We start from the raw sequence: 25,218 nt of genomic DNA on the forward strand, positions 1-25,218 counted from the left end.
GAGGTGCCCATCATAGGTGTAACTGAGGTTGACATAAAAATAGGGGAAAAAAAAGAATTGCTACCTATTGATTATTTAATGGGTGAAATACAAATTGATGCAGTCACACGTTCTAAAGCACCAAAGGAGGTAGATCAACCGGTGGTGCAGTGGAGTCATGACACGCCAGACCAAGATTTGATTGAGGCACAAAAGAATGATCAAATTTTGGGAATCTATTATAATCATTTGATAGATCCTGAACAAAATCCTTTAACAGAAAATGATTGCATGGGAAAAGAAGAATTGAGGGTGTTATTAAAGAACAAAACACGAATTAGATTACAGGATGGACTCATGATTAGAGAGTCCATAACAGGGCAAATACAGTGGGTAGTACCCCTTTCATTCAGAGGACTAATGCTACACCATGCACATGATGCCATAACTGCAGGCCATAGGGGTTCACAAAAGACATTAGAAATACTAAAAGATTATGCTTACTGGCCACATATGTCCCAAGATGTGGAATTATATACTAGAGGATGTCTAGTATGCGCCCAATTTAAACCTGCTTCACCAATGCATAGAGCACCATTGATGAAAAGAGGCCTAACTCTCCCATGGTCAGATTTGCAAATAGACTATGTAGGTCCTTTAAAAAGGTCGAGCAGGGGACACCGCTATATTTTGAGTGTGGTATGTTTGATGTCAAAGTGGATTGAGTGCATTCCCGCACCAGATTGTAGTGCGCAAACAGCAGCCACATTGCTGGTGAACCATGTGTTCTCAAGGTTTGGGTTGCCACAAAGAATTGAGTCAGACAGAGGAAGTCATTTCACAAGTACTCTAATGAGTAAGGTATGGCAAATACTAGGTGTGAAAAGGAAACTACATATCGCATATCGGGCGGCGTCTTCAGGTACAGTTGAAAGAAGCAATAGGTCTGTTGTGGATATTTTAAAGAAATTTGTGGCAGAAGCAGGTTCCAGCTGGGATTTGCGTTTACCATTGGTTTTGATGGCAATCAGGTTGACTCCTGCCAAAGCAACAGGTGTTAGCCCCCATGAGGTCTTAACAGGTAGGAAAATGGTGTTACCACAACACCTACTATACAGAACACATGAGCAAACTCTAGTGAGTGCATCCACAGTTCATGAATATATTGATGAACTGAGGAGGCATTTGCAACATGCATTTGCTTTTGTGCAGAGAAATCTGGAAAGAGCTGCTGACAGTGCTAAGTCATATTATGACAAAAAGACATCAGTAAAGGAATACAATGTAGGGGATCAGGTGTACAAGTTTCATTTTGGAAAAAGTAAACAGAAAAATTCTAAATTTCTGGCAGCCTGGCAGGGGCCATTTCGAATTATAGATAAAGTCTCTCCTGTAGTGTATAAAATTTTGAAAAATGAAGGTGAAACAGCAATAGAGCAGTTTGTCCATGTAAATCAAATCAAACCATGCCATCCCAGACATGAGATCAGGCAGCTTGAGCATGTGGAAACGGATAGAGTCCCTTGAGAAAATAAATGGGCGTAATCAGGAGGCAGTGACAAAGAAGTTAAAAAAAAGTTGATTGTTATGATGGCACATAAACACTGTAGTATATGTAGAATATAATATAAATAAATAAATAAATAAATAAATAAATAAATAAATAAATAAATGCACATATAACGGAAGCTCGTGGTTGGTGTGCAGAGAGAAAGTGTATTAAATATTGAATGCTGTTTTATATGTGTTTGTTTTCTTTTAACTTGTGTTTAATTTCAGAAAAAAAAAAGAAAAAAAAAAAGAAGTATTTTTACCAAGCATGTTTTATTTTTGGCAAAAGGATGAAGTTAGTATTGTGCTATGTACTTAATCTATTTATTTTCTATTTTGATTTAGACAATTAACATTATTTGGTCGGAGGTTCCGGGATCAGAGGCCACGGGAGACGATGGAGTCCTGGAGCCCGCGAGGACGGATTCCGGGAAAGCCCCAAAGAGGGGTGAAGACCAAGGCTACAAAGCGATCAGCATTGAAGATGATACCGATGACATGTTTAATGATGATGATATTTGGAGGGATCTTCAAGAATTCAGAAGCACAGGTTGTCATTGAACCTGGACCAGCATCTGGTATCGCGGTGGAAGAGGCACCAGGATTCATCATGAGTGATAGAAGGATGATTTTCCAAAATATATACATTCCATTAAATCCTGAGATTTTGATTGAAAAACATTTGAACAATACCGGAATTAAGATTGAACAGACTAAAGAGTGGCTGGAAATAAGAAAAGAGGACACTAAGCAGTCAATAAGAGATATATTAATGCAATTGGAAAAAACATTCGTGAATTCAGCAGACATTAAGAAGAAGAGAGGAAAGAGAGGTGCGGTGATGCTCGCGATATCAATGGTAATGTCTATAATTGGAGCAATAATAGGTACTACAATATCAACAGCCAATTCTATTTCGGTAGGAACACTGAGTACTAAAGCACAACAACTGAGTATTGACCTAGAAATAATACAAAAGACATTAGATGGAATTAGAGGGGGACTGGATGAACAAGTAAGATTCATAAATGAAACTGCAATCATTCTAAATGAACAAGCGGATGTGATGCAACGGGCGACTAAAATAATACTTAAGCATGACAGAACTTTAAATGAAATATTGAACATAATGAGTCCTGTTGATAGACTATTAACGAATTATATGAGAGAAGTTCAAACTGCAGTTTCACAATTGATTCAAGGACATATTCCCTTGTATTTTGTTTCGCAGGATATCATTCGTCAAATGATAGAAAGATTGACCAGGAGGGAAATTGACCTTATACAGATAAAAATTGCATTCGAAATGGGGAATGCAATGCCGTTATATGTGGACTTGGAAAGACTAGAGATCGGATTTTTGCTATGCATCCCATTTGTAGCCCCTGAACTTATTTATCAAACGAAGTGGGTACACAACGTGGGATTTTGGCAAGAGGACAAATTCATTAAGATTAAGACTCCAGAAGTGGTGGCATTTCAGTCATGGGAACCTGAAGTTTATTTAATACCAAACCTGGAAACATGTGTAACATTTAAAGAACAAAATTATATGTGTCCAGGTAAACCGTTTGTTCCTGATGCCACAGATGCTATTTGTGGATTGAAATCTGACCCAAGTATATCAGAGGGATGTGAAGTGATTATTAGTAATATGGGGAGTGAAGAAATGGCACAGGCTAAGATGGTCAGAGGTAAATGGTTGGTCAGCACCTGTTTAAAGAACATGACGGTAGTACATTTAAACCATGGAACATACGTGGTTAAACAGGTAAAATATAATGTTTTTTATTTACAGGTTCCAAAGGATGCAATTGTGTCAATTGGGGGATTAACATTGTTCCATGTAACAAATGATGTTTGGGAAAGCCAAGTGGAAAATATCGATTTTTTTCAAAGGGATACTTTTCCAATAGATCCAGATGTGGAATATTTATTGAATCATAAAGAAAGACATGTTATGAAAATGAATTTGCGAAAAAACAATATTACAATTAGTAATCTGGGCATAATCGAAGTGGAAAGATTTAATTGGGGAACCTGGGGGGAATGCTCAATAGTGGGTTTGGCTATCCTGGTGCTAATCATGGGTGGATGGTTGATTGTGCTATCAGTAAAAATGAAAATGTTACTGATTTTACTGACTACGTCAGGAAGAGAAAGATATCCCAATACACATGCATTTTAAGAGAAAAAGAAAGAACAAGTTGTTTTTAGGAATTGGCTTGGATTATAGCCAAGTTCTAAAAAAAAAAGGAGGGTATATGTAAGGATATTTGGCGTGTTACAGTACACAGTACAGCAATACTGCACAAGTAGCACAATTTTTTTGCAGCACCACCACCACAAGGGTGCGGTGCATTGCTATATGGGTTAGCAGATTAACAAGGAAAGACAGACTATTGAGTAAAAAACGATTTTAACATATAAGATGCAAATCTATTTTTACAGTTAAAAGCACACGTGTTCATTTAAAAATGCACACTATTTTTCACCTGAAATGCCTATATTGCTAGAGACACATTTGAAAATTAACAGCTAACCTATTAACCATTAACCTGACTAATAAAACCTTATTTTAATATAACCCACTAATAAAATGTGTTCTCTACTGCAGAATTAGGCATACTCTGAAAACCATTTAAATGAGTGTGCAGATTTTTCTCTTCTCTTCTCTGCCTGATTCTCCGTGTTGTTGTGCACAGTAACTGCAGGAAGGAGGAAGTCAGATTTGCAACAATTGCAAATGTATAAGCGAAGCTATTGTTGAAGAGTAGGAGGATGAGAGATGATGGATTTCATTGGGACACGTCATAAAGAGGGCTGAGAGGAAAGTTTTAGTGGGCAGTATCAGGGAAAAAGACAGGCAGACATCTTTCTGCACTACTGGGGAGAAGACCTGGCTGTGGGGTACTGACTGAATGCAGATTCCTGTGTCCTGCTGCAGTCGACATTGGGGAGAGCTGAAAGAAAAACCTTTCCACTGGCTGAGGCAGTCCTATCTGAAAAAGCTGAGAATTCCAGGCAATGACCCCGGCTTGAGAAGGCAAGCGTTCCTTTTTGCTGGAGTTAATCCAAGAGAGCCACATTCACAAAGAGAAGCCTCTGAACAGATAAGGTAATTACATAACTGGGGGAGCTGTGTGTGTGCACGAAAATATGCAGTCAGTGTAGAAAAAATGAAAGTCCCGTGCGTGTTTTAATCAAGTGCTAATGTTGCAATTTGAGTTCTGTTCTCCGCCACTCTATTTGCAGTGGGTCATAGAAAATGCTTTGATTGTGCCATTTTATTGCTGTAAAGAATGAGATCGTGTTAAATACAACTTTTATAATACAGAAAAATATTTGAAAACAGACGGATGGTGTACTTACTGTTTATCATTACAGTGCTGTTGATGTGGGGAGATTTTTAAACAGTGCAATGGTCATTTTAAGACAGATGTGTGCATGTCAGAATCAGTATGAATAATTGTGAGTGACTGTAGTATAACTTGTTGGAGGTACATGAGCCAACGGGAAGAGAGACTCTCTGAACATAGCTCCCTACCGTATATAAGGTAGTGGAAATTACCACAAGACTACCACATATAGCTCTCTGTCGTAAATAAGTCAGTGAGTTCGCCCATGGTGGCGCACCAACACTATCACTGGAAAATGTGGTATCCCTAGAATGCAGGTCTGAGATCTCTCTAGTGATCACACGAAAAATCTAAGCGAAGATAAGGGATTCTGGACATTGGGGCCACAAATAAAACAAGGGAATTATGCTCACTAAAATACCACCAACCACGTATACCAAATATGCAGGTCTGGGTGCTGAAATAATGCATGTCCATTATATTATTGTTGCACATGGCCAAATCTGAATACAAAGAGTGATTATTGCTAAGTTATTTTTCGGCGGTAATAAAATACCGTCAGGTCCCAAATCTCCACAAAATACCCTACAGTACAAAGGGTGCAGCCGGTGTGCCCGGTGGAGGTGCCTGGGGAAGTGTGGACAAAAGTAGCTGTGGATATTATGGGACCGATGTATGTGTTAGGTAACGGTCTAAGAGTCATAGTGGTTCTGGATGACTACACCTCACAATGGGTGGAAGCGACTGTATTGGAGACAGTGACAGCAGAAAAGGTGGTGGCATTCCTTATTAAAGTATTTGATAGGGAAAGGGTGCCAGCAAGTTTGGTGACAGATAATGGCATACAATTTGTTGCTAAGTGCATGCAGGATTTCATGAGAGGATTGGGGATATGCCATCACACGACTGTCTTCTATAACGCTGCTGTAAACGGGTTGGTGGAGAGAATGAATAGGTTGTTAAGGGTGCCACACAGTTGCCGTTGTCTAATGGCCTATGTTGGAGTGATGTTTTGTCAGAGGCTTTGACAGCTTATAGGCACACACCTTCTCTCGTTACGGGTTGTTCTCCCTTCGAGCTCATGAGGGGCAGGAAACCAGGATCTAAGGTGAGAGTTGCGGCCTTGGGAGGATCAGTGCATTCTGAGGTGGACTTGGAAGAGGTATTGGAAAAGGTGCGGGTGAGACAGGAGAGGGCAGGTGAGGAGAATGTTGGTATAAAGCCCCTCATGGTGTCTGTGGGTGACCGCGTGCAGGTAAAGAATCCCAGATTTGTGCCCAAGGGGGGGCCAGTGTATATATGGGTCCACCCGGGTGGTGAAGGTAGGATGAGATATGTGGAGTTGGATGATGGTTCTAAATGGAGTAACAGGAGGTTAGTGTTGGTGGAAAAAGGGGTGGAGAGAAGACCTGTGATCTCTAATGGGATGGGTGATGTTTTCGGTATTCCCAGTTCTGGCGGCAGAAGGACAGATGGTGGTGTTGCAGGTTTGGGCGCAGGTGGGGCCAGTGGTAATGATGGGGTGTCAAGAGGCATTGTGTTACATGATGTTCAGGTTGCGCCAAAGAGAAATGATGTTCAGATCGCGCCAGAAATAGTGGAGGAGATGCCTCCTATGTGTGTTGGAGATGGGGCTGAGGGTCGCCCCGCAAGAATTAAGGTTACTCCTGTTAGGTTCAAGGATTATGTTATGGAAGGCTCTGAGCATTGAACTGTCCTCGGATCTGTGTGTGTGTATGTGAGTGGAGGTGCATAGTGCATAGTGTGTGAATGTGTGAACGGTGTGGTGCTTGACCAGGAGTCTAAGTTTACTTTGTTTTCTATATATATATATATATATACATATATATATATATATATATATATATATATATATATATATATATATATATATATATATATATATATATTCTATTGTTAGTTTCTGCATGGGAGGAAGAAGTGTTGTAATGGAACATTGGACGTAGCCCTGGACTGTGCATCTACGTCCAAGGTTCCACATTCTTAACAGTTATTTCGTTGGGGGAGAGCCCTGCTGGTTGCTGGGGTTTGTCCATGAATAAAGCCCTTTGAAACCCCCCATCCGCCTCACTTCAATTATTATAATCTCCAACTACATACAGGGCAAAGCCTGTGGGTCAAGGGTGCAGGTGTTTGGCTCCCTGGAGGCTCATCTTGCAGACTGCAGCTGGACACACCCCTCTGCTTCAAGAGGATCTCCAAATACCGGTATGGCTAAGCCCGTGGGCCAAGGGTATGGGTGTTTGGCTCCCGCAGAGTGTTCATCACTGGAAGGTGGAGAGGCCGCCCTGTAGAAATGCAGTGACATGGACAAAGCAAAAAAAGCATAGCGAGGTGAGGACACATGTAACGGCTGACAAGGTGAGGTGTAGTCTTCTGGGGGGCTGCTTCCCATACTGTCCATTGACTTTTTCTTCTGCCCACACATCTTACACTACACAGCCTTGTGGCTGGGAAATCAGGTGGAAATTGAGGCTGGAACCCTCATCTCGCTGCCCAACCGAAACGAAAAATGCTAACTATCAGTGGAAAATGCTAGCGCTGTTCACTTCAACAGGCACTGACGCTGCAAGGACAGAGGCATGGCTAGTTACACCCACCATGCTCACGGGCGAGGCATACATGCTCATTAATGAAATTAATAATGTCCTTTGGAGCAACCAGGATCCCTGGGGAAAAATAGATCTTGACCCTTATGATAACGCAGAAGCCAACGTTTCCATTAGCGGAGATAGCAGTGCGACAGTGACTGTTAACAGCATGAAGAGTGGTGGACAATTGTGCAGTTAATCCCATTCCAAGCGGACCAACGCTAAAGGATTTGTATAGCACCCCAGGGAGATTTACGCTTGGCATAAGAGGTCACAAGCCAGCCATTCCAACAGTTATAGCCCTGAAGTCCTTAATTCCAAACAAGATTTTGATGACCAGCACAGATGACCCCAACACTGTTAATGCTCTAAATATCACCTTAAGCAGACCCGTTGCGGAGGAAGAAAACTCAGCCTCTGAGCCTATGAGGGCCAATGAGAACACAGCACCCTGCTTGCTGTTTAGGCGAGCACTGGGGGAGGGTTGTCGCCTTTCAGGAACAGTTTCAACTGACCCAAAAGATGAAGGCTCTGCAACCTCACAAAACATGGACTCAAACCTTCTATTGCCGCTATCAATAATGTTACCAGCTATGCCCCCGGTTGCGCATGCATGCTGATGGAGTAAACGGGTAATGATGATGCTAAAACCAATTTCCATCCCAATCAATTGGTAATGAGATTGAACCATTGAACAAGCGGGGGGCTATGTGTGGTGAAAATGGCTCACAGTGGTGTTCTAACTCCCCATGCCATCCTAATCCCCCCCCCACCCTGGAATGCTCAATTTGCCAACCTCTGACCAAGCCGACGAGGAAAGACTAGTGGAAGAAGGATGTAAATGTAACCTTGTCCTGGCAGAACTAGCAGCCTTAAAGAAGCTTCTTATGTTTGTCCTTGATGTCCAAAGAAGTGGTGCAGTCATGGGGGTGGACAACCCAGTATGGAAGAAAACACAGGAGTGTCCCAACCAACAGAGGAGAGAGCCTACTGCAAAATGGTGACACCCCCAAATACGTCATTTATGAAATCAAAGAAAGAAATGGCCCCATCAATGCCATGGTTGTGAAGGGCCCCCCCACAACAGGCGTTACAGTTACTTGTGCTCAAATGCTATGGTGTCCAATCACCGCCGCAGGTCCCCCGTTGGTGGGCTGACCGTGGACCCAGAGCCAAACATAAGGGTGACAGGACAAGTGGAAGGGCAGACCATGCAGAATCAAATCTAGCCCCCTTTGACTCCAGTATGGGCAAAGCATGGAAATTGGCAATATGAGCGGGGTACATAAGAGATGATTGGACCCTGACTGTCCAGAATCGAGGGATGCGCTTATAAATAAGTGCACATACTGGTTCTGAGATGTTTGTGCCTACCCATCCCTAATCCGAGAGGACATTATACATTGCACATGGCTATATTACAATGGGGGGTGTACCTTTGACTTGATATGAGTTGAATTGAGGGAACAGAGAGTGGCCAACAGCATATTGGGCATTGCCAAGAGAAGTTGCCAATTACCACTTAGCAAGTTTGAAATTGAAGCCATCCATAACTGCAAAAATGACTACCTTCCGGCTTCCAAGCCACATTGGCCATTGCTTTGCGGAGCTAATTCAATCCCTTAGTGGGAAAGGCCTTGGGTGCTCACCAGTGGAAGAGAGGGACCTGTACAGCTAGTTGACCTGAAATAACTTATTTAAGATGTGGGCTTGCCAATGTCAGGGTGGGTCTTGATTTGTGGTAACTGTTTCTGTATTATGATGTACTTTCATGGCCGTACGGCCCAATAAAGTTAATATTGATAGATTGATAAATAACTTTGTTACTTATTTTCAAAATTCACAAGTACTTTACTGATTGATAAGTCTCTTCATTCTCAGGTCAGGTGACCCTAGCTCTATAAAGATAGCCGATTTCGGGATACTGTGATAAGAATTTGATTACTGGACTTGGGTTTCAATGGTGTGAAAGGAAACTAAAATATCTGGGTATTTGGCTGACACCGCTGGTAGATGAGATGGTTGTGGTGAACATGAGTGAGGTGTGTAGCGACTTGAAAATGAGCCTTTTGCGATGGTCGTTACTTCGTTTGTCTCTTTGGGGCAAGGTGAACGCTCTTAAGATGAATGCGGCTCCGAAAATTAATTACATTTTGGGTATGCTCCCGGTTAAAATTGGTCAACACTATTGGAGGAAAATTGATGGCTTATTGCAGTCCTTTTTGTGGGATAACAAACCACCACGGCTCAAGTTGTGGAAACTTCAATTACCTGTGGAAAAAGGAGGACTGGGAGTTCCGAACTTTAAGGCATATCACTTAGCGTTTTCAAGTCACTTCATTGTACCCTTTTTGGTTGACGCACCCGATAAATTGGCAATTGCTGAGGCGAGTTTGCTGGGCCCGCTTCCTCCTAGGGCTATTCTCACAGCTACGAACACATTGTGTAAGAAATCGCCTTTGACAGTTTTTCTGAGAGAAACATGGAGACATATACATGAATTGCTTGGATCTGTTGCTATGAAGACCACTCATGCATCCATCTGGTTGAATCCGTTGATTTCTGTTGGAGGTAGGTCTTTATTCTGGCCGGATTGGTTTTTGAGTGGGATTTACTGGATTGACGATGTCTTTGTGGACGGTGAGTGGATAGGTGAAAGAGAATTACAGGCGAGATTTAACATTGACAATTTTCGAACTACTGATTTCAGAAAATTGAAGAGATGTATAGGTGATGTGGTGGAACAAGGGGTGCAATGGTGAATCTCTTTCTTAAAGAGAGGGAGCCAGGTGGTTGTTCAATTGCTAGCAGGATTTACAATAATATTGTGTCTTCTTATGAGGAGAACTCTGGATTGAGGGATGAGTGGGGGAGGAGATTGGAATGTGAGATTTCGCCTGAGATGTGGTCTGAAATGTGTGCGAACGTTAGGCTTTGTGCTATTAATTTGGGGGAACGGTCGAGACAAGTAAAGATACTCAATAGATTGTTTTGGTCTCCAGAACGAATGTTCAAGAGAGGGATGATTGATTCGGATGATTGCTGGTGTTGTGGAAATGGATTGGGAAGCTTGGAACATCTGCTTTGGGAGTGTGTGCGTGTGCGGGGATTTTGGCATGATGTTTGTTGTATTTGTTTGCGTGTTTTGAATTTGGATGTTGAGTTGGATTTCATGACGATGATTTTGGGGGGAGGTGAATTGCTAGAAGATCTTTCTGTTTCAAGGAAAAAGTTTCTGCTCCGTGGTGCTGGTTTGGGCAAGAAACTAGTTCTGAGGGGCTGGAAAACACGGATTGCACCTAATGTGGAAGACTGGATTGAGGGAATGTCTGGGCTTGCAACCATGGAGAGGGTGATTTATAAGCGACAAGGGAGGTTGAGATTACATGAAAAGATCTGGGATGATTTTATAAGTTTGTATTAGTTCTTTGATGGTTATTTACATATTGTATTCTGTGTGTACTTAATTGCTTTGTTTTAATTATATTAATTGATTTGCTTGTTTTTCTTTGTGTAAATCTTATAAATAAATAAATTAAAGATAGCAAGGTCTCTGGAGGGTGGGTAGGCTCAGTCTGATGGGGTCCTGTTAGGCCCCAGTATTGTGTGTCCTTGATTTGCAATACAATGAATAAAACGCCTCTCTTTGCCATCAGCCAGAATGGATAATTTCTTACTCCTTCAATGGTTTCTCCGACAATGTATATGTGTTCATGGGGGTGATTCATTTTCCGGAATGCTTGCAGCAGCACTGCCATTTGATTCCCCTTTCTATGTTGTCCCATTTCTATTGGCACCATTCCTAATCTGTAGTGTTACATTTAGTGAGGCCTATTATGTATCGACCTGCGCCAGAAGCACTTTGATTCGTTATCCAGTGGATACGCTCCAAGCGGCTTTGCACTCAGAAAATATTACAAGGAAGACAAAGGGCTGAGAATTTCCCACTACATCATTTGTTCAGTTCTATGTCCTGTGGAAACGCAATTTTGCCTTCTGTCCAAACAAGCATAGTTTGATTTATTTCAACCACTGCTAGCTATTATCTCAAATGTTCCAAATCAGTCTCTGCTTTTGTTTTTTTCTTTGTGAGCAGCAATGCTCTGTTGTTTTGTCCAATGTATTTAGATATGAAAAAAAAGAAAATATATCATATAGTATTGAACATAATCTCCCCAATGAATATAATGACACCTCTGTGGTAGGACTTCAAGTTTCAAACAGGGATTACTTGCATTTCAGTCTGGGCAACACACAGCTTGAATGAGAGTGCTCTTACCTGGCTAAGCAGCTTTTGGTTTGACCACTCATTATCTCCGAAATCCCCTGGGGCTCTTTTCTCGGTATTATTTATCAAGGTTGTTGATTCAAAAGGCCATTCCTCATCCTAATAGCTTAAGTGAAACTTGAATCAAACTTTAACAACTAAACACAATGCAAGTGGGAAACCTAACATCAAGCCATGCCATCCTTCGCATCAACGCCTTTGGCCTTTCTGATCTGAGCTCTTATCATGAGCTCTTCTTCTCAACGACTCAGGGTGTACTTTTTATTGCCTTTCTATACTGCAAGGTCATTTTTCCGGGTTGTTGCAAAAACATTTTTTCCACAATGCAGCTGAGGTTTAAGCATCGCTTACATGACCTAAATCCTACAACATCATCGCGTTGTCAGCACACTGATTTTCGAAGCCACTTAAAATCGGAATAAGAGATTCAATGTAAATACATTATGACTCCCAATGAATATTTCTGTGATGAAAACTGAAAGAAATGAGTGCATTTGAGGAAGGAGGACTGTGACGAAGAAGGAAGACGGTGATGAAGAAGTACTGTGACGAAGGAGTACATCAATTAGGAAAGAGAAATGTGATGAAGAACAAGGACTGTGCTGAAGAAGGACTGTGCTGAAAAAGGAATGTGATTAGCAGGGACCTTCGAACTAGCAGTAATTCCAAATAGTCCATTTGTAAATAGTGTACTGTTGCTTACCAGTCATGCCCAATCTTCTGTCTTCGTTGCACCTGAGCAGCTCATGGTGGCACAGCCCGGGCATAAAAGGCACACGCAGTTTTGTCTCTTTACATGGCTAAGATGTTTCTGTCTTGTTGTCAGGGTGTTTCCACAGAAACATTCTAGATCATTTCAAACAGTGATAAGAGACAGACGGTTCCAAGTTCCAGAATTTTCAGAATACAGACCATGGCCCTTTATTCTCACAGAAGTGGAAGACTGTTCGCGAAGATTCCTGCATGGAAGGACCGTGTGTAACCCCCAGACCAAATGGGATCCTCTCAGGTATGTGGTTATGTGCAGACATTGGGAAAAGTATTAGCGTATTAGTAGAGTGGGGAGGATAGCATATTATTAGTGTGCTTGTGATTGTTTGTATTGGTATTTATTTATTTTATTTATATGGCACAGCCAACCACAGGGCATCTGGGAGCATGTCTTGAATAGGCATAAGTTAAAGTATTACAGTAAAGCAGAAAAACAAAATACACAGTTATGGACATACAAACATAATTAACTAAGAAAGAATTAAACTAAATACAAAATAACAGCTTGCCCTGTTATAGGCTGCAGTCAAAGTGATATACAAAATAGGAGCTATGGTAAACTCTCTGGGGCCTGATGCCTTGGTTGGTTAGCAAACTAGTTCTCCTGATCAAAGAGCCACAAGTTTGTGTTATTCTAAAAGTGTAATAGGGTGGTTCAGCTCTGAGAGTTAGGGGTAAGGTGTTCCACAGTTTAGCTTCTAGGACGGGGAAGCTGCTCCCTCCTGCTTTCTGAGATTTGAATCTGGGGGGTATGAGGCAGTGTTTCTGTGCAGCTCTAGTGGGATGGTTGGATGTGCGTCACATGGGGTTTTCAGAGAGGTATCTTAGCGCATGGTCAGCAAGCCACTTGTGGGTGATTGACAGTGTTTTGTATGCAACCCTTTGATTGACGGATAGCCAATTCAGGTTGTGTCTGGTGGTGGAGATGTGTTACTTTGTTCTTTGTTCTCTGGACTTACCTAATGGTGCTAAGGTGTTCCCACTGCAGGGATCACCTAAAACACCCATAAAGATTCTCTTCCAGGAGCTGAGAGGACGTTTTAAAATGAACGGTGTTGAACAGCGGTACATGGAAGAGCAAGATTGAGAGGTAGATTGCGTGCTTCATGGAGGACAGTGGCCATGTGCAGCCTCTCAAGGAAGCAGCACTGAGCCAGGCATTATGATACCAGATGTGGTTGTGTGGTCCTCAGAGTCTGGGCTGCATGTTCGGAACAACCTGGGCTCCTTGACAGACCTAGGGAGGTGTAGGCCCACATGGGGGTCAGATTGGACTAGCCCAACAAAAGGAGAATGTTCCAGGCAGCAACAAGATGGCTGCATAGGAGAAGAGTGTGTCCCGGTCCGGGGCTACATAAGTAACGTGGCCCCATCCCAGGGGGCACGGCCTGAATGTCATATATAACCCACCAGGGGGCCAGTCTGGGTGAGCCGGACCAGAACCAAGTCCTGTGATGCATGCATTGGTGTAGTCTGGTTGAAGGAGTGCCTTTGACCCGGAGCAGCGTGAGCAGGCAGTCCACAGGCAAAGCAGCCCCACCTGAAAACAGCACAACCTGCCTGAAGCCCCAAGTCGCATACATCATGATAAAATCAACCACAGACTCTTCAGGTAGATTGGCGAACGTCTTTAAAAGCAGTAGGCAAAGCCAGCATAGGACAGACAGGAACCCAACATGAGAGTGAAAATTGGTGGAGCAACTCCGCTCGATCAGTGCACAAACCTTTTATACAGAAGAACATCCATGAATTTAAATAGAAGGGGTGGTTCATTGATTGCATGATATTGATGAGCAGCAATGTTTCTGCATTTTTTTCATAGGTACTCAACACTGTATTTTAGGCATGCACTACGTTCTCATGCCTCAGAGAGTAAAACCTTTATGCTGGCAGAAGACATTGGGTGTTACATTTATACAGTTTATACAGTACGGAGGCCACTTTGCCTGATAAGGTGTTTGTCTAAAACAGGGTTCAATATGCAAAACAGGAAATACGTCAGAGGCGAGGACTATGGAAGTGGGTAATATCATGCAGTGAGAAGGCGAAGAGATCTGCAGTTAAGACATGCACAATACAACGTAGGAAATATGATGGGTATGTACCAGTTCTTTTGTTAAAGAGGGATTGAGTTGTAAGGGACAGAAGATACAGTGCAAAAAAGAACAACAGCTCAATTACCTCTTTCTCGGCCCACCTTGATAGCTTGGCAGAGGGATCTAGGGGTATATTATCTATTTCATACACCCGTAGGTCCAATGACTCAAAACTAATGTTGGTGCCTACGACATACAACATGTTTAAATGTCTCGGGGATGACATCCCCGAGACATTTAAAAATGTTGTCTAAATCTGAATACAGATAACAACATCTGTTGCCTATTTACAGGTTTCTCCCCAGAATGAAATGTTAGAAAAATTTGAAAGCAATAAGTATGTGTGATTCAATCAATTATTGTCACCTACTAACCGTAGGCACCAACATTACTGAGTTTTGAGCCATTGGACCCTTTTCCCTGTTCTATTAATTTTGGTATACAATGTGCCTTGTGGAAAGCACGTGAAATCCAATATCTTACTAATAGATTTCAGTTTACTTATGTATAAACAAAATGGCAGTCTTTTTTTATATATAGGTTTGGGTGTATGAAATAGATAATATACCCCTACATCCCTCTGCCAAGCTATCAAGGTGGGCCGAGAAAGAGGTAATTGAGCTGTTGTTCTTTTTTGCCCACTACAACATAGGCCAACATTCATTGTACCAATAAGACACTGTTAATCATAGCAGACAGTGAGTGACCAAACCTAGTTAGTAGTGTAACTGGGGGGTATGCAGTGGTGAGTGAATGTGCAGTGATGCAATGCTTATGTCACTGATGGAATCTTGGGGTGGATCTTCTGAGTGAGAATCCCGTTGGGGACAGTTACTGGAGAAGCTGAGATGATAGCAGCCTGGGTGGTGGGCACCAGTAACCTGAGCACCCTTGGTCATGTTCTAGTCTGTACCTGATGAGAATAAAGCACCACAATGTGGTAGCCACGTGTGTAATGAAGAGGCTTACACCTAGCTTCGTCAAGTAGGTTTATTGTTCAGAATACTAGGTAAGTTGTAACAGGCAAGTTATGATGCAGAAATAAACACTGGCACATCCAACATCCAACACCAGCCAGCATAGGGATGTAACTGACTTCCCTGGAACACTCACCATGGTCAGACCCTCACATTCTCCATGACATCACTACACTTCACTCACAAAGTCACGAACCACAGAGCAAGCCAACAACACACATCTTCACATTACACAATGAACACCACCGTTCAGATCCCCAAACGGACCTTAAGACGATCCATGCAGCACCCCCTAACCAGAAGGCAAAATCCTATTGCTCAGCGTACACGTGGCCAGCACGTAGACCAAATAGAAGAACACAACTCCAGGTAAACCAACTGTGGACCCGAATACCTACCAATGGAAAACATCCCACAGAAACTAAAATACAGGATGACCCTATACGCTGAACAGATGCACAACACTATCCCCCTCTCTACAACCGTGACTCCACCACCTCTCCCTCTAATAAAGAGAACACAACAGAATGCCTGAGACCAAGTTGGAATAGTAACAACATCCTAGAACAAACTGCATTGGCGCCAACAGAATGAATAAATATGCCAGTGTAGACCATAGGAGATATGATATAAAAGAACACAACATGAACCATTGACCACCCCCACACACCATTCCCCACTCCACTCCTCTCCTCCAGAAAACAAACAACACACTCCACTCGTCCGCCTCCAACCATAAAAAACCAGAGGGAAAGAAGCACACATGCAACTCCACAAATGATACCCATAGTATGCAGGCAACACTGGAAACCTGACAAATGAAAGCATTTCACACTTGAAGCCTGGCAATACCAAGCCCAGAGCCTGACATCTGAAGATAAATAATTGCATATGGGAAAAACCATGTCAAAATGATGCACAGAATACCAGAAACCTGGTACAAATCAGAGCCACCAAACAGCAGACAATAGTCAAAATCCAAGCTGCAAGCAACAGCCCCAAACACCGGACACAATTACAAATCCAGGCTGTAACCAACAGTGCCAAACAACAGATACTGTTCCAAATCCTGGCTGTAACCAACAAACCCAAACACCGGACAATAGTCCAAATCCCGGCTGTAACCAACATCCCCAAACACCGGACAATAGTCTGCATCCCGGCTGTAACCAACAGCCCTATGCACCAAAGGAGGTGCAACTCCAAAACACCATCACACAAAACCCACCCGGCCATGCTACTGAAAACAAAAAGCAATTATAAACACGCACTCACACACACAACACATTGTGAACTACAACACCATACCCAGAATCAACCCCCACAAAACATAACACCCAAAGACAACCAAACAGAATCCCACCCGGCCACACTACAAAACACCAACCACATGAACCAGGGAGAAAATGCATACAAAAAACCTCCAAAAACACAAGAACATGTACAACCTGTAGCAAAAATACCACATGCATGCATACATTGTGCAACTTCAGGAACAGAACACATGTGCTATGCAAACCCAACACCCACAGGTCCTCAGCCCCAAACGCATGTTCCAAATTCATACCCCCCAACAAAATGTCCACATTTCCCCCAAGAATGAGTCGACATGCCCAAAAATTGATTATGTGTGACTGAGCACCCACATGTCAACAATTCCACCAAAAACAACGAGGTGAAATGTCAAAAAATGGATCCCGTGCAACCCTGCATCCACATGTCTGAAAGATCTTTGCCCAATGTTTCCCTGCACCAAAATGTTGACAAATCACACACACCCCCAGAAGGCCAAAACTCAATCACAACATGATAATAAAAATTGGCAGTCCTTAAACACAAACATTAACCCAAACCCAGTCCACCTAACGATAACTACCACCGATGATGTTGATGATACAGAATCCACAACAAGAACACTAACGACAGACAGTAAAACACAGGCTGTAAAGACATAACCAGGAATGTCTATTTTTCCTGCCTGAGATCCTGGACCTTAGAACAGGCCATGCACTGCTGGGATACAGCCTGTACCTGTCGCTCAGCCTGCCATTCCATTCTAGTTATCGCCAAACTCTGCTAAAATGCCTCATAACAGCCATCTCTGCCACATTCCCTGACCTCTCCCAAAAAGCAGCATCTGTCCATGCAGCATTCAGGGTCCCACACGACGTGCCACGCCCTCCCCGATCACTGCGACACACACTCCATGGCCATCCCGGGCTGATCTGTCCCTGACAGCAACATCACAAGCAAATGCAGCTTGAAGCACAGAGAGCTGCTGACAACCCCACACATGTGACGTGGCCCGATTGGCCTGGGCCGACATTATCACTACTTCCCCAACCGAGCAGTGAGCAGGAGCTCCATGGAGATATGTACTACCAACGGTTGCTTCCCCAGCAAACCCTGACAAGCGGGCATGTGTGCCCCAGAACTCCAGCAGCTGTGATCCTTCATCTGCCAAACTACTGGCCACAGACCCGGAAATGAGCCATTTGGCGGGTTGCCATCTTTTGCCAGCGACAGGATCCATGCATCCTGGTACCCAGTATTTCCTACTAGAAGCAGCCATAACAGTTCAGGAAGTGAGACTCAGACCATCCGGCCTGCAAGTCAACAAACCAAGTTAGCTTCACCACAACCATTCCCCATCTGCCAGTTGCTGAGGACAGAGTACCTTGATCGTTCCCTGATCCACGCCTGTCTCTCACCAGCTCCACCTCACTGGAACTGAGCGTCATGTTAGCCCACAGGGACCCAGACTCAGACCTGCCCTGCCCCCGGCGTTAGTTGACCCCTCTCTGGTGTGGATGACATTCCCAGAGGGCAGTGTCTGTCACCTCATGGCTCCCTACAGCCCAATAACTGTCTCCCGCAGCCCTGGAGAACCAGCTTGTCATTAAAATGTGGTAGCTATGTGTCAATGAAGACGTTGACCCCCAGGTTTCTTCAAGTAGGTTTATTCCATGCTCCAGAGCATCAGGTAACTGGCAACAGGTAAGTTACTATGTAGACACAAACACTGGCACATCCAAAACCAGCCAGCATAGGGATGTAACTGACTTCCCTGGAACACTAACCACAGTTGGACCCTCAAAATCTCCATGACATCACTACATTCCACTCAGTGTCACAAACCACAGAGCAAGCCTACAACACAGAACCTACACCGGACCTGGGTGGCCTCCTTTCCTTACTCCTGTCTTCATTTCAGAATACAGACACCAAGGTACAGCCCAGGGACCAAACATAACATATGTAGATGAGTGGTAAAGAACCTCGACTAATGTGGGGGGATTAGCAGCACCATGTTACCACCCCCCAAAGAAAAAACCCACCACTCAGGGCTCAGTTGCCTGGCCTGCATCAATTTGGTAGAACCCAGGGCAGAGTGGCGGCTGTTTGAACGGCCATGTAAAGCACCCAGGGCTCTGTTGCCTGCCCTTCTTGAATCTTAAAGGCAAATGGCCATTTGAGGCAGTGAGGTACATCATGTTTTGAAAGTGGCCCATCTCTGTGTGCGTGTATCCGTGTGAGAGTAGCAGCACTCCATTGGCCAGCGACCAGTAAGTGCAGGCGAGCGGCGTCCAACTGCATTAGGACTGCAAGGAGCAGTGCAGAGTGAGGGGTCATGACATCCGATCCCTACCTGCAGCTACATTGGGTCTTGGAATCTAGAATGTGGGGATGGCCATATCATCCGAGGATGTTGGCTTGAGGAGTTGGAGCAGGTACTCCCTGTTGAATGAATTGGAGCTGAGAGTAATTACGTCTTTGGATGCCTGGATGGGGAATTTTGAGGACAGAAGCTCTATGGTTCTCCAAGATTGAGTATTGTTGAAGTGTTGGAAGAAACGCAGGAAGGGGAGTTTCTTCCTTTGGCCCTTGCTGTACTGCCTTTGACTGAGGTATTGATTCGGCAGAGACGATTAGTTCCAGTGAGGAGCATAGCAAGGGCTTATCTGTTGCAGAGACGACTGTGACTTTCGTGAGGGTTTTGTTTCCCATTTCGTGGCAACTGGACACAATGCAGTACACCCAGATCCAAATGAAATGTGTTGTTATTGTTTCATGCAGTTGAGCAATTTTAGTAATCTGTTCGTCTCTGGGATTTATTGTGTGGTGTACATTGAAACACATCATATGAAGTAATGGTTACAATGGGCCTCATTAGGAGTCTGCCGGTCCGGAATGCGGTGATTCCGTGATGACGGTGATACAGTTTCCGCATCCGCAAGGTTGCAGAATAAGCAGCCGATTATGGCCTGTCGGTCGTGCGCACCACACTAATGCAGAAACGGGTCACCGTCGCCACGTAAACACCCACAGAAATGGACATTCCGCTTCAAAAAGCATTGCAAAAACCGTGACTGCCACCATCGTCACGGACACAGAAACACCGGAAGCGGAAATACCATGACTGTGAAAACCGGAAAGAGAGAGGCAGCCATTATATAAACCACAATCCACTGCCATCCACAGTATGCACATGCCAGATCACCACTCTGAGAAGGCAAAAACAACAACCACCATGGCATCCAGGGTCCCAGCATAAAGACAGCAGAAACAGTGCTTCAGCGAGGCAGAGCTGACAGTACTTGTGGACCACATTGTACAGCATGCAGAAATGCTTTTCAGCGCTGACCAGTGCCGTGTAACCCAGCAACGTCGAAAGGAGGTGTGGGCTGAAGCTGCATGTAAGTGCACAGCAGTCGGTGTCACAACACGCAGCGTGAAGGACTGCCACAAGAGGTGGGACGACCTCAGACTCAGAGTGCGCAACCTCATTGCTGCACACCACCAGCAGAGCAGTGGCACAGGTGGAGGGCCTACATCACCACTAAAACTGCAGTCATGGGAGGAGCACTGCAGCAGTGTACTCCACCTTGAGGCAATACATGGCACTGGCGATGCTGAGGCAGGAGTGAGCCCACGTGCAGATGCCGGTAAGTGCACAGATTACAAAGCCATGAGTACATTTTGAGCCCAGGAGTGACCCAAAAGACCCACTCATAAACCCCCAACCCCCAGTCAGGGTAGGACTGACCCAAAGGACCCACTCATAACCACCCCACCAGTCAGGGCAGGAGTGAAACAAAGGACCCTCTCATAACCTCCCCACCCCCCAGTCAAGGAAGGAGTGACCCAAAGGACCCACTCATAACCCCTCCACCCCCCAGTCAGCCCAGGCAGGGCAGGAGTGCCAGAAAGGACCCACTCATAACCCCCGCCAAGTCAGGGCAGGAGTGACCTAAAGGACCCACTCAAACCCCCCGAACCTCCAGTCAGGGCAGGAGTGGCCCAAAGGACCCACTCATTAACCAGATGAGAAGCAACACCCCCACAATATATAGCCCTTGGTCATGCTCACAGTGTGTGACTGGGTACAAGCAGAGACATGTACACCTGAGTGCATCAACAGTCATATGCGTGTAAATCAGTGCTCACTGATCGTCCTATTTGATGCATGTGATGGACCCATCAAGTACCAGCACAGAACTAACAGCATGCCCTCTGTGTCCCCACAGCCATTTCAAGTGACAGCGACAACGCCCAACAGACGAGGCAAAGTGCACCTGCACGTGGAAAATGCAGCACCCCTGCCCATTAGGACGACACAAGCTGCTATTGAACACAGCCACCAGCTGCATCTGGCACGGATGCACCAGCTAACGCCACCATCCCTATGCTGCCTGCTGCCACACAAGTGCCACTCCCACCCATCATGGCCACAGATCCCATCCCTCAGACCATCTGCACTGCGGAGGAGGCTGCATGCAGTGATAACAATGCCCCAGCATTGCAGGCTGAAGTAGGGCCACAGCTAGAGGGGGCAAACTTAGATGACCTATCATCCCTCCACAACCTCCAGTTCAGCCCCCCCCCTCACTGCATAGTCCCATGAGGTCACCAACCCCCTCCATGGCAGAGCTGAATGCCCGCATGCAGCGGATGGAGGATCAGCAGGCCACCCTTATGCAGCTTGTTGAAAGGCAGCTGGAGGAGGCCAGGCTGCAGCGGGAGGAGGCCAGGCTGCAGAGGGAGAGTTATTCCACATCTGTGCATTGGCTCTGCAGGGCCATTGGACGTTTTGCCACCACGCCATGTCCGGGAGAGCAACAGTAACACATCCACCATAGCAGAGTCCATGTTGCTTGCCCAGCAGGTGTATCTAGGACGTATGCCAACACTGACACCAACAGTGCCGTCCACCAGCACCACCCCAACTAGCTCCACCACTGCCAGCCCACACAGGCGCTCAAGTCGTCTGACAGGGCCCTCTGGCAAGGACGCCCATGCGCACAAGCTTACACACAAATAACGCCATGTGTTTTTGGCAGTGCAGGAGACATTCAGGGACACAATGGGTGTATGCGGGTGGGTACGTTTGGGTGGTGGGGGAGGTCCATAATGGGTGTAGTGTTTAGGGGCCTGGTTGGGGGTGGGTACATTTGGGTGGTGGGGGAGGTCCATAATGGGTGTAGTGTTTAGGGGCCTGGTTGGTGGTGGGTACGTTCAGGTGGTGGGGGAGGTCCATAATGGGTGTAGTGTTTAGTGGCCTGGTTGGGGGTGGGTACGTTTGGGTGATGGATGGGCACGGGTGTACAGCTATTCCATCAATTCAGGAGTGGACATCCGTTATTTCATTTGCAATCGATCCATTTATTTACCTGCATCTTCATTTACATGCAATGCTGTTCATGTGCTGTCTCTCAAAAGTAAATGCGAATGAGTGTATCCCGTGCATGTTGTCCATCTCGTGCCCCCCGCGAGGGGATGCAGCCATCCCATCCCCATCTTCATCATCAACTCCATCATCATCCTCTGTGTCTGGGCGTAGTGGTATGTTCCTGCGCATGCACAGATTGTGCAGCATGGCACACACAAGCACTATTTTGCCCGTCTTCACTGGGTTGTAAAGCAGTGATCCGCCAGACCTGCTCAAGAAGCGGAACCTGGCCTTCAGTAGGCCAAATGTCCTCTCGATCATGCCACGTGTGTGGACCTGTGCCCTGTTGTACGCCTCTTCGTGCCTGTTCCTTAGCCTCCGTACGGGCGTCGTCAGCCATGGCGTGAGTGCATTTCCTGCATCATCTACACGGGATGTAAATCAAGGGGACATGTCATTGTTAGTGGTATACATGTCTTCATCAGATGCAGAGCATGCTTGTGTCATTGGTCAATAATCATAATGGACCAGGCCGTGGTCTGACCACTGGGTGATTCACAATCTTGGTTCATTGATGTCGACATTGGCTCTTGAAAATTCCCAACAACTTGCAGTGCATATGGGGTTGCCCTTGCGTCCAGTAGTGGGTGGCGAGTATGTCATTGCGCTGTGATGTACACACATGGAGGAGTCATTCAATGGACTGTGATGGAGTGGTACATGCAGTATGTGTCATGTGTAAACATCATGTGCATTGGGGAGGCAGTGGTGCATAGTGTGGGTGGCTTAATCAAGTGGCTCCAGTTGTATGAGCTTGTACTAGTCTTTGTTCTGCATCCCCTTTGGCAGGGTGTGTATTGTCACACTGTGGCCACCTGTCATGTCTAGCTTTGTGACTTGTGGGTCGAGGTGACTGTCCATTACATGGGACAGGGGGTGATGCATTTGCAGTTGTGGCAGGCCACTCACACACCTCATTGCCCTGGGCACCCCCCTTTCACATGGCCCGGGCATTGGCAGTTGTACTCACCCAATATCCACGTGCTTTGTCCAGCATAGCGTTCCATGTACCGTGGCAATGTTGAATTCCGCAGGACCATTGAGTCATGTGTTGACCCGGGAAACATGCACAGCAATGTGTTATCACTTGGACAGTGTCACATACCATCTGTACATTCAGTAAGTGGTACCGTTTCCTATTGCGGTACACCATTTCCATTGCATGTGGTACTGTGAGCTCTATGTGGGTGCAGTCTACTGCACCAATGAAATTTGGAATGGCGGTGATGGCATGGAAGGCCAACTTGATGGCAATTACCTGGGCAAGTGTACGGGGTAGGACGATGTGTTCAGACACATGGCACAGCAGGGCATCCACTAAATGGCCCAGTATTCTTGAAAAACAGGGTTGTGAGAGCCCATGCAGCTCACCAACTGTGTGCTGATACGTTCCAGTGCCAAGAAAATGCAGTACCGACACAACCTTGAGGAGGGGGGATTACCGTCAGAATGCCATTGCGGCTGCTGATGTCGTCCTCGATCATGGTGGTGATGTACATGATTGTTGGACGGTCCAGCCGGTATAATGTGTGGATCTGTCCTGGAGTAAGGTTCAAGGGTGAGGCCCTTATGCGGGGTATTGCAGGCTGCCTGTGGGGTCGTGACACCTGCACAATTGGGTTAGGCATGGGTGCAGGGTTTGCCAATTTCCGTCTATGCCTCCTCCGCATCTACCTCCTCCTCCTCTGCACCATTACTGCCACCATGTGCAGTGCTGCCTGTAGGTTCAATAGCCCCAGTCCCAATGCTGCTACTGCAGCTGCCTGCAATGTTGTGTTTGGAGCTGGCCTGGGTGTGGGTGTGGCCCTTTTGTAGGCTTCCAGTGGCCTGCTGGGTACAGCTTGGTTCATTTGGTGCACCTGTGGGCTGATTCAGCTCACCAGGCACTGTTTAACGTCATGTCTGTGGTGGCAGCGTTACCACCACTGTGTACACGGATTTACAGCCATTTTTATGGCATTGTTTCTGTGTCCATGCTAGTTGTAATGCGTGTGGTATTACGTATTGCCGGTAACTGGGGGTTTCTGTGCCGACGCAGTTTTCAGATGTGTTGAGTCCACGGTGGTGGTTTCTGGTGGTGGTATTTCCAGTTGCGATGGTTGGAATTTGCTGATCCGGTAAATGGTGGCGGTAGGGTTATACCGGCAACGTTAAGTCCAGAACGGCAGACTCATAATGAGGCCCAATGTGTTTGAGAACAAAGACATATTAAACTTGTTTACCTCAGTGCTATAAAGGAGTACTGCAACTGAGTAGTTGTTCAGCAGGGTGAGGCACCTAGTTGGGCACTATCTCATACTGACGTGCTGTAAAGGAAGTCACCCACGGGGGCATTTATTTTGCCAATTTGTGTGTGTGTGAAACATGCACTTGGTTGTATATATAACATGTTGGGAGCCAATGTGTGTGTGTGTGTGGGAAATGTGAGTATATCTATCTCACATGATGTGCTATAATAGCAGTCATCCATAGACACATAGACATTCCCATCAACCTTGATATTACATTTGACACTATCTCACATGATGTGCTATAATAGCAATCAGCCAATGGGGCATCTATGCTAATCTTTGAATAGAAATGGATGTGAGAGTAAGTGTGTGCGTTCATGGCAAGATCCCTTGTCAGTTGTTCCCTTTTTTATTCAAAGGAAAACAAGAAAAAACTTGTATTAGAAGTGGTGTGAGGCTCATCTGAGAATTTGTGGTAAAATGTATTAGAAGTTGTTTGTGGCGTCATCCTAAATGGACCTCTTCTACAGTCTGCCAAGGGGACCAGGAATTGCCAGTGTGTAATGGAAGCTTGGGGAAAAAAAGCCGTGCCTTTGATGGGCGGTCACCATGGGGGCACTGATT

The 25,218-nt window shown here is 45.2% G+C and overlaps 1 protein-coding gene across 3 annotated transcripts in view; it reads right to left on the reverse strand.

Moving 5' to 3' along the window:
- FAM135B (family with sequence similarity 135 member B) overlaps window positions 1-12,588 on the reverse strand; it is a 1,878,784-nt gene extending 1,866,196 nt beyond the window's left edge. Inside the window, exon 1 of one of the 3 annotated variants that reach the window (XM_069621672.1) lies at window positions 12,493-12,588. The gene's annotated coding sequence lies outside the window, so the exon portion shown is untranslated. The remainder of the gene's footprint in view (window positions 1-12,492) is intronic. The other 2 variants (XM_069621675.1, XM_069621673.1) reach the window with 2 other exon arrangements.
- Window positions 12,589-25,218: the final 12,630 nt, after the last annotated feature.

Source organism: Ambystoma mexicanum, chromosome 5q, assembly GCF_040938575.1.
Source record: "Ambystoma mexicanum isolate Mex_15411 chromosome 5q, UKY_AmexF1_1, whole genome shotgun sequence".
Lineage (NCBI taxonomy): Eukaryota > Metazoa > Chordata > Amphibia > Caudata > Ambystomatidae > Ambystoma > Ambystoma mexicanum.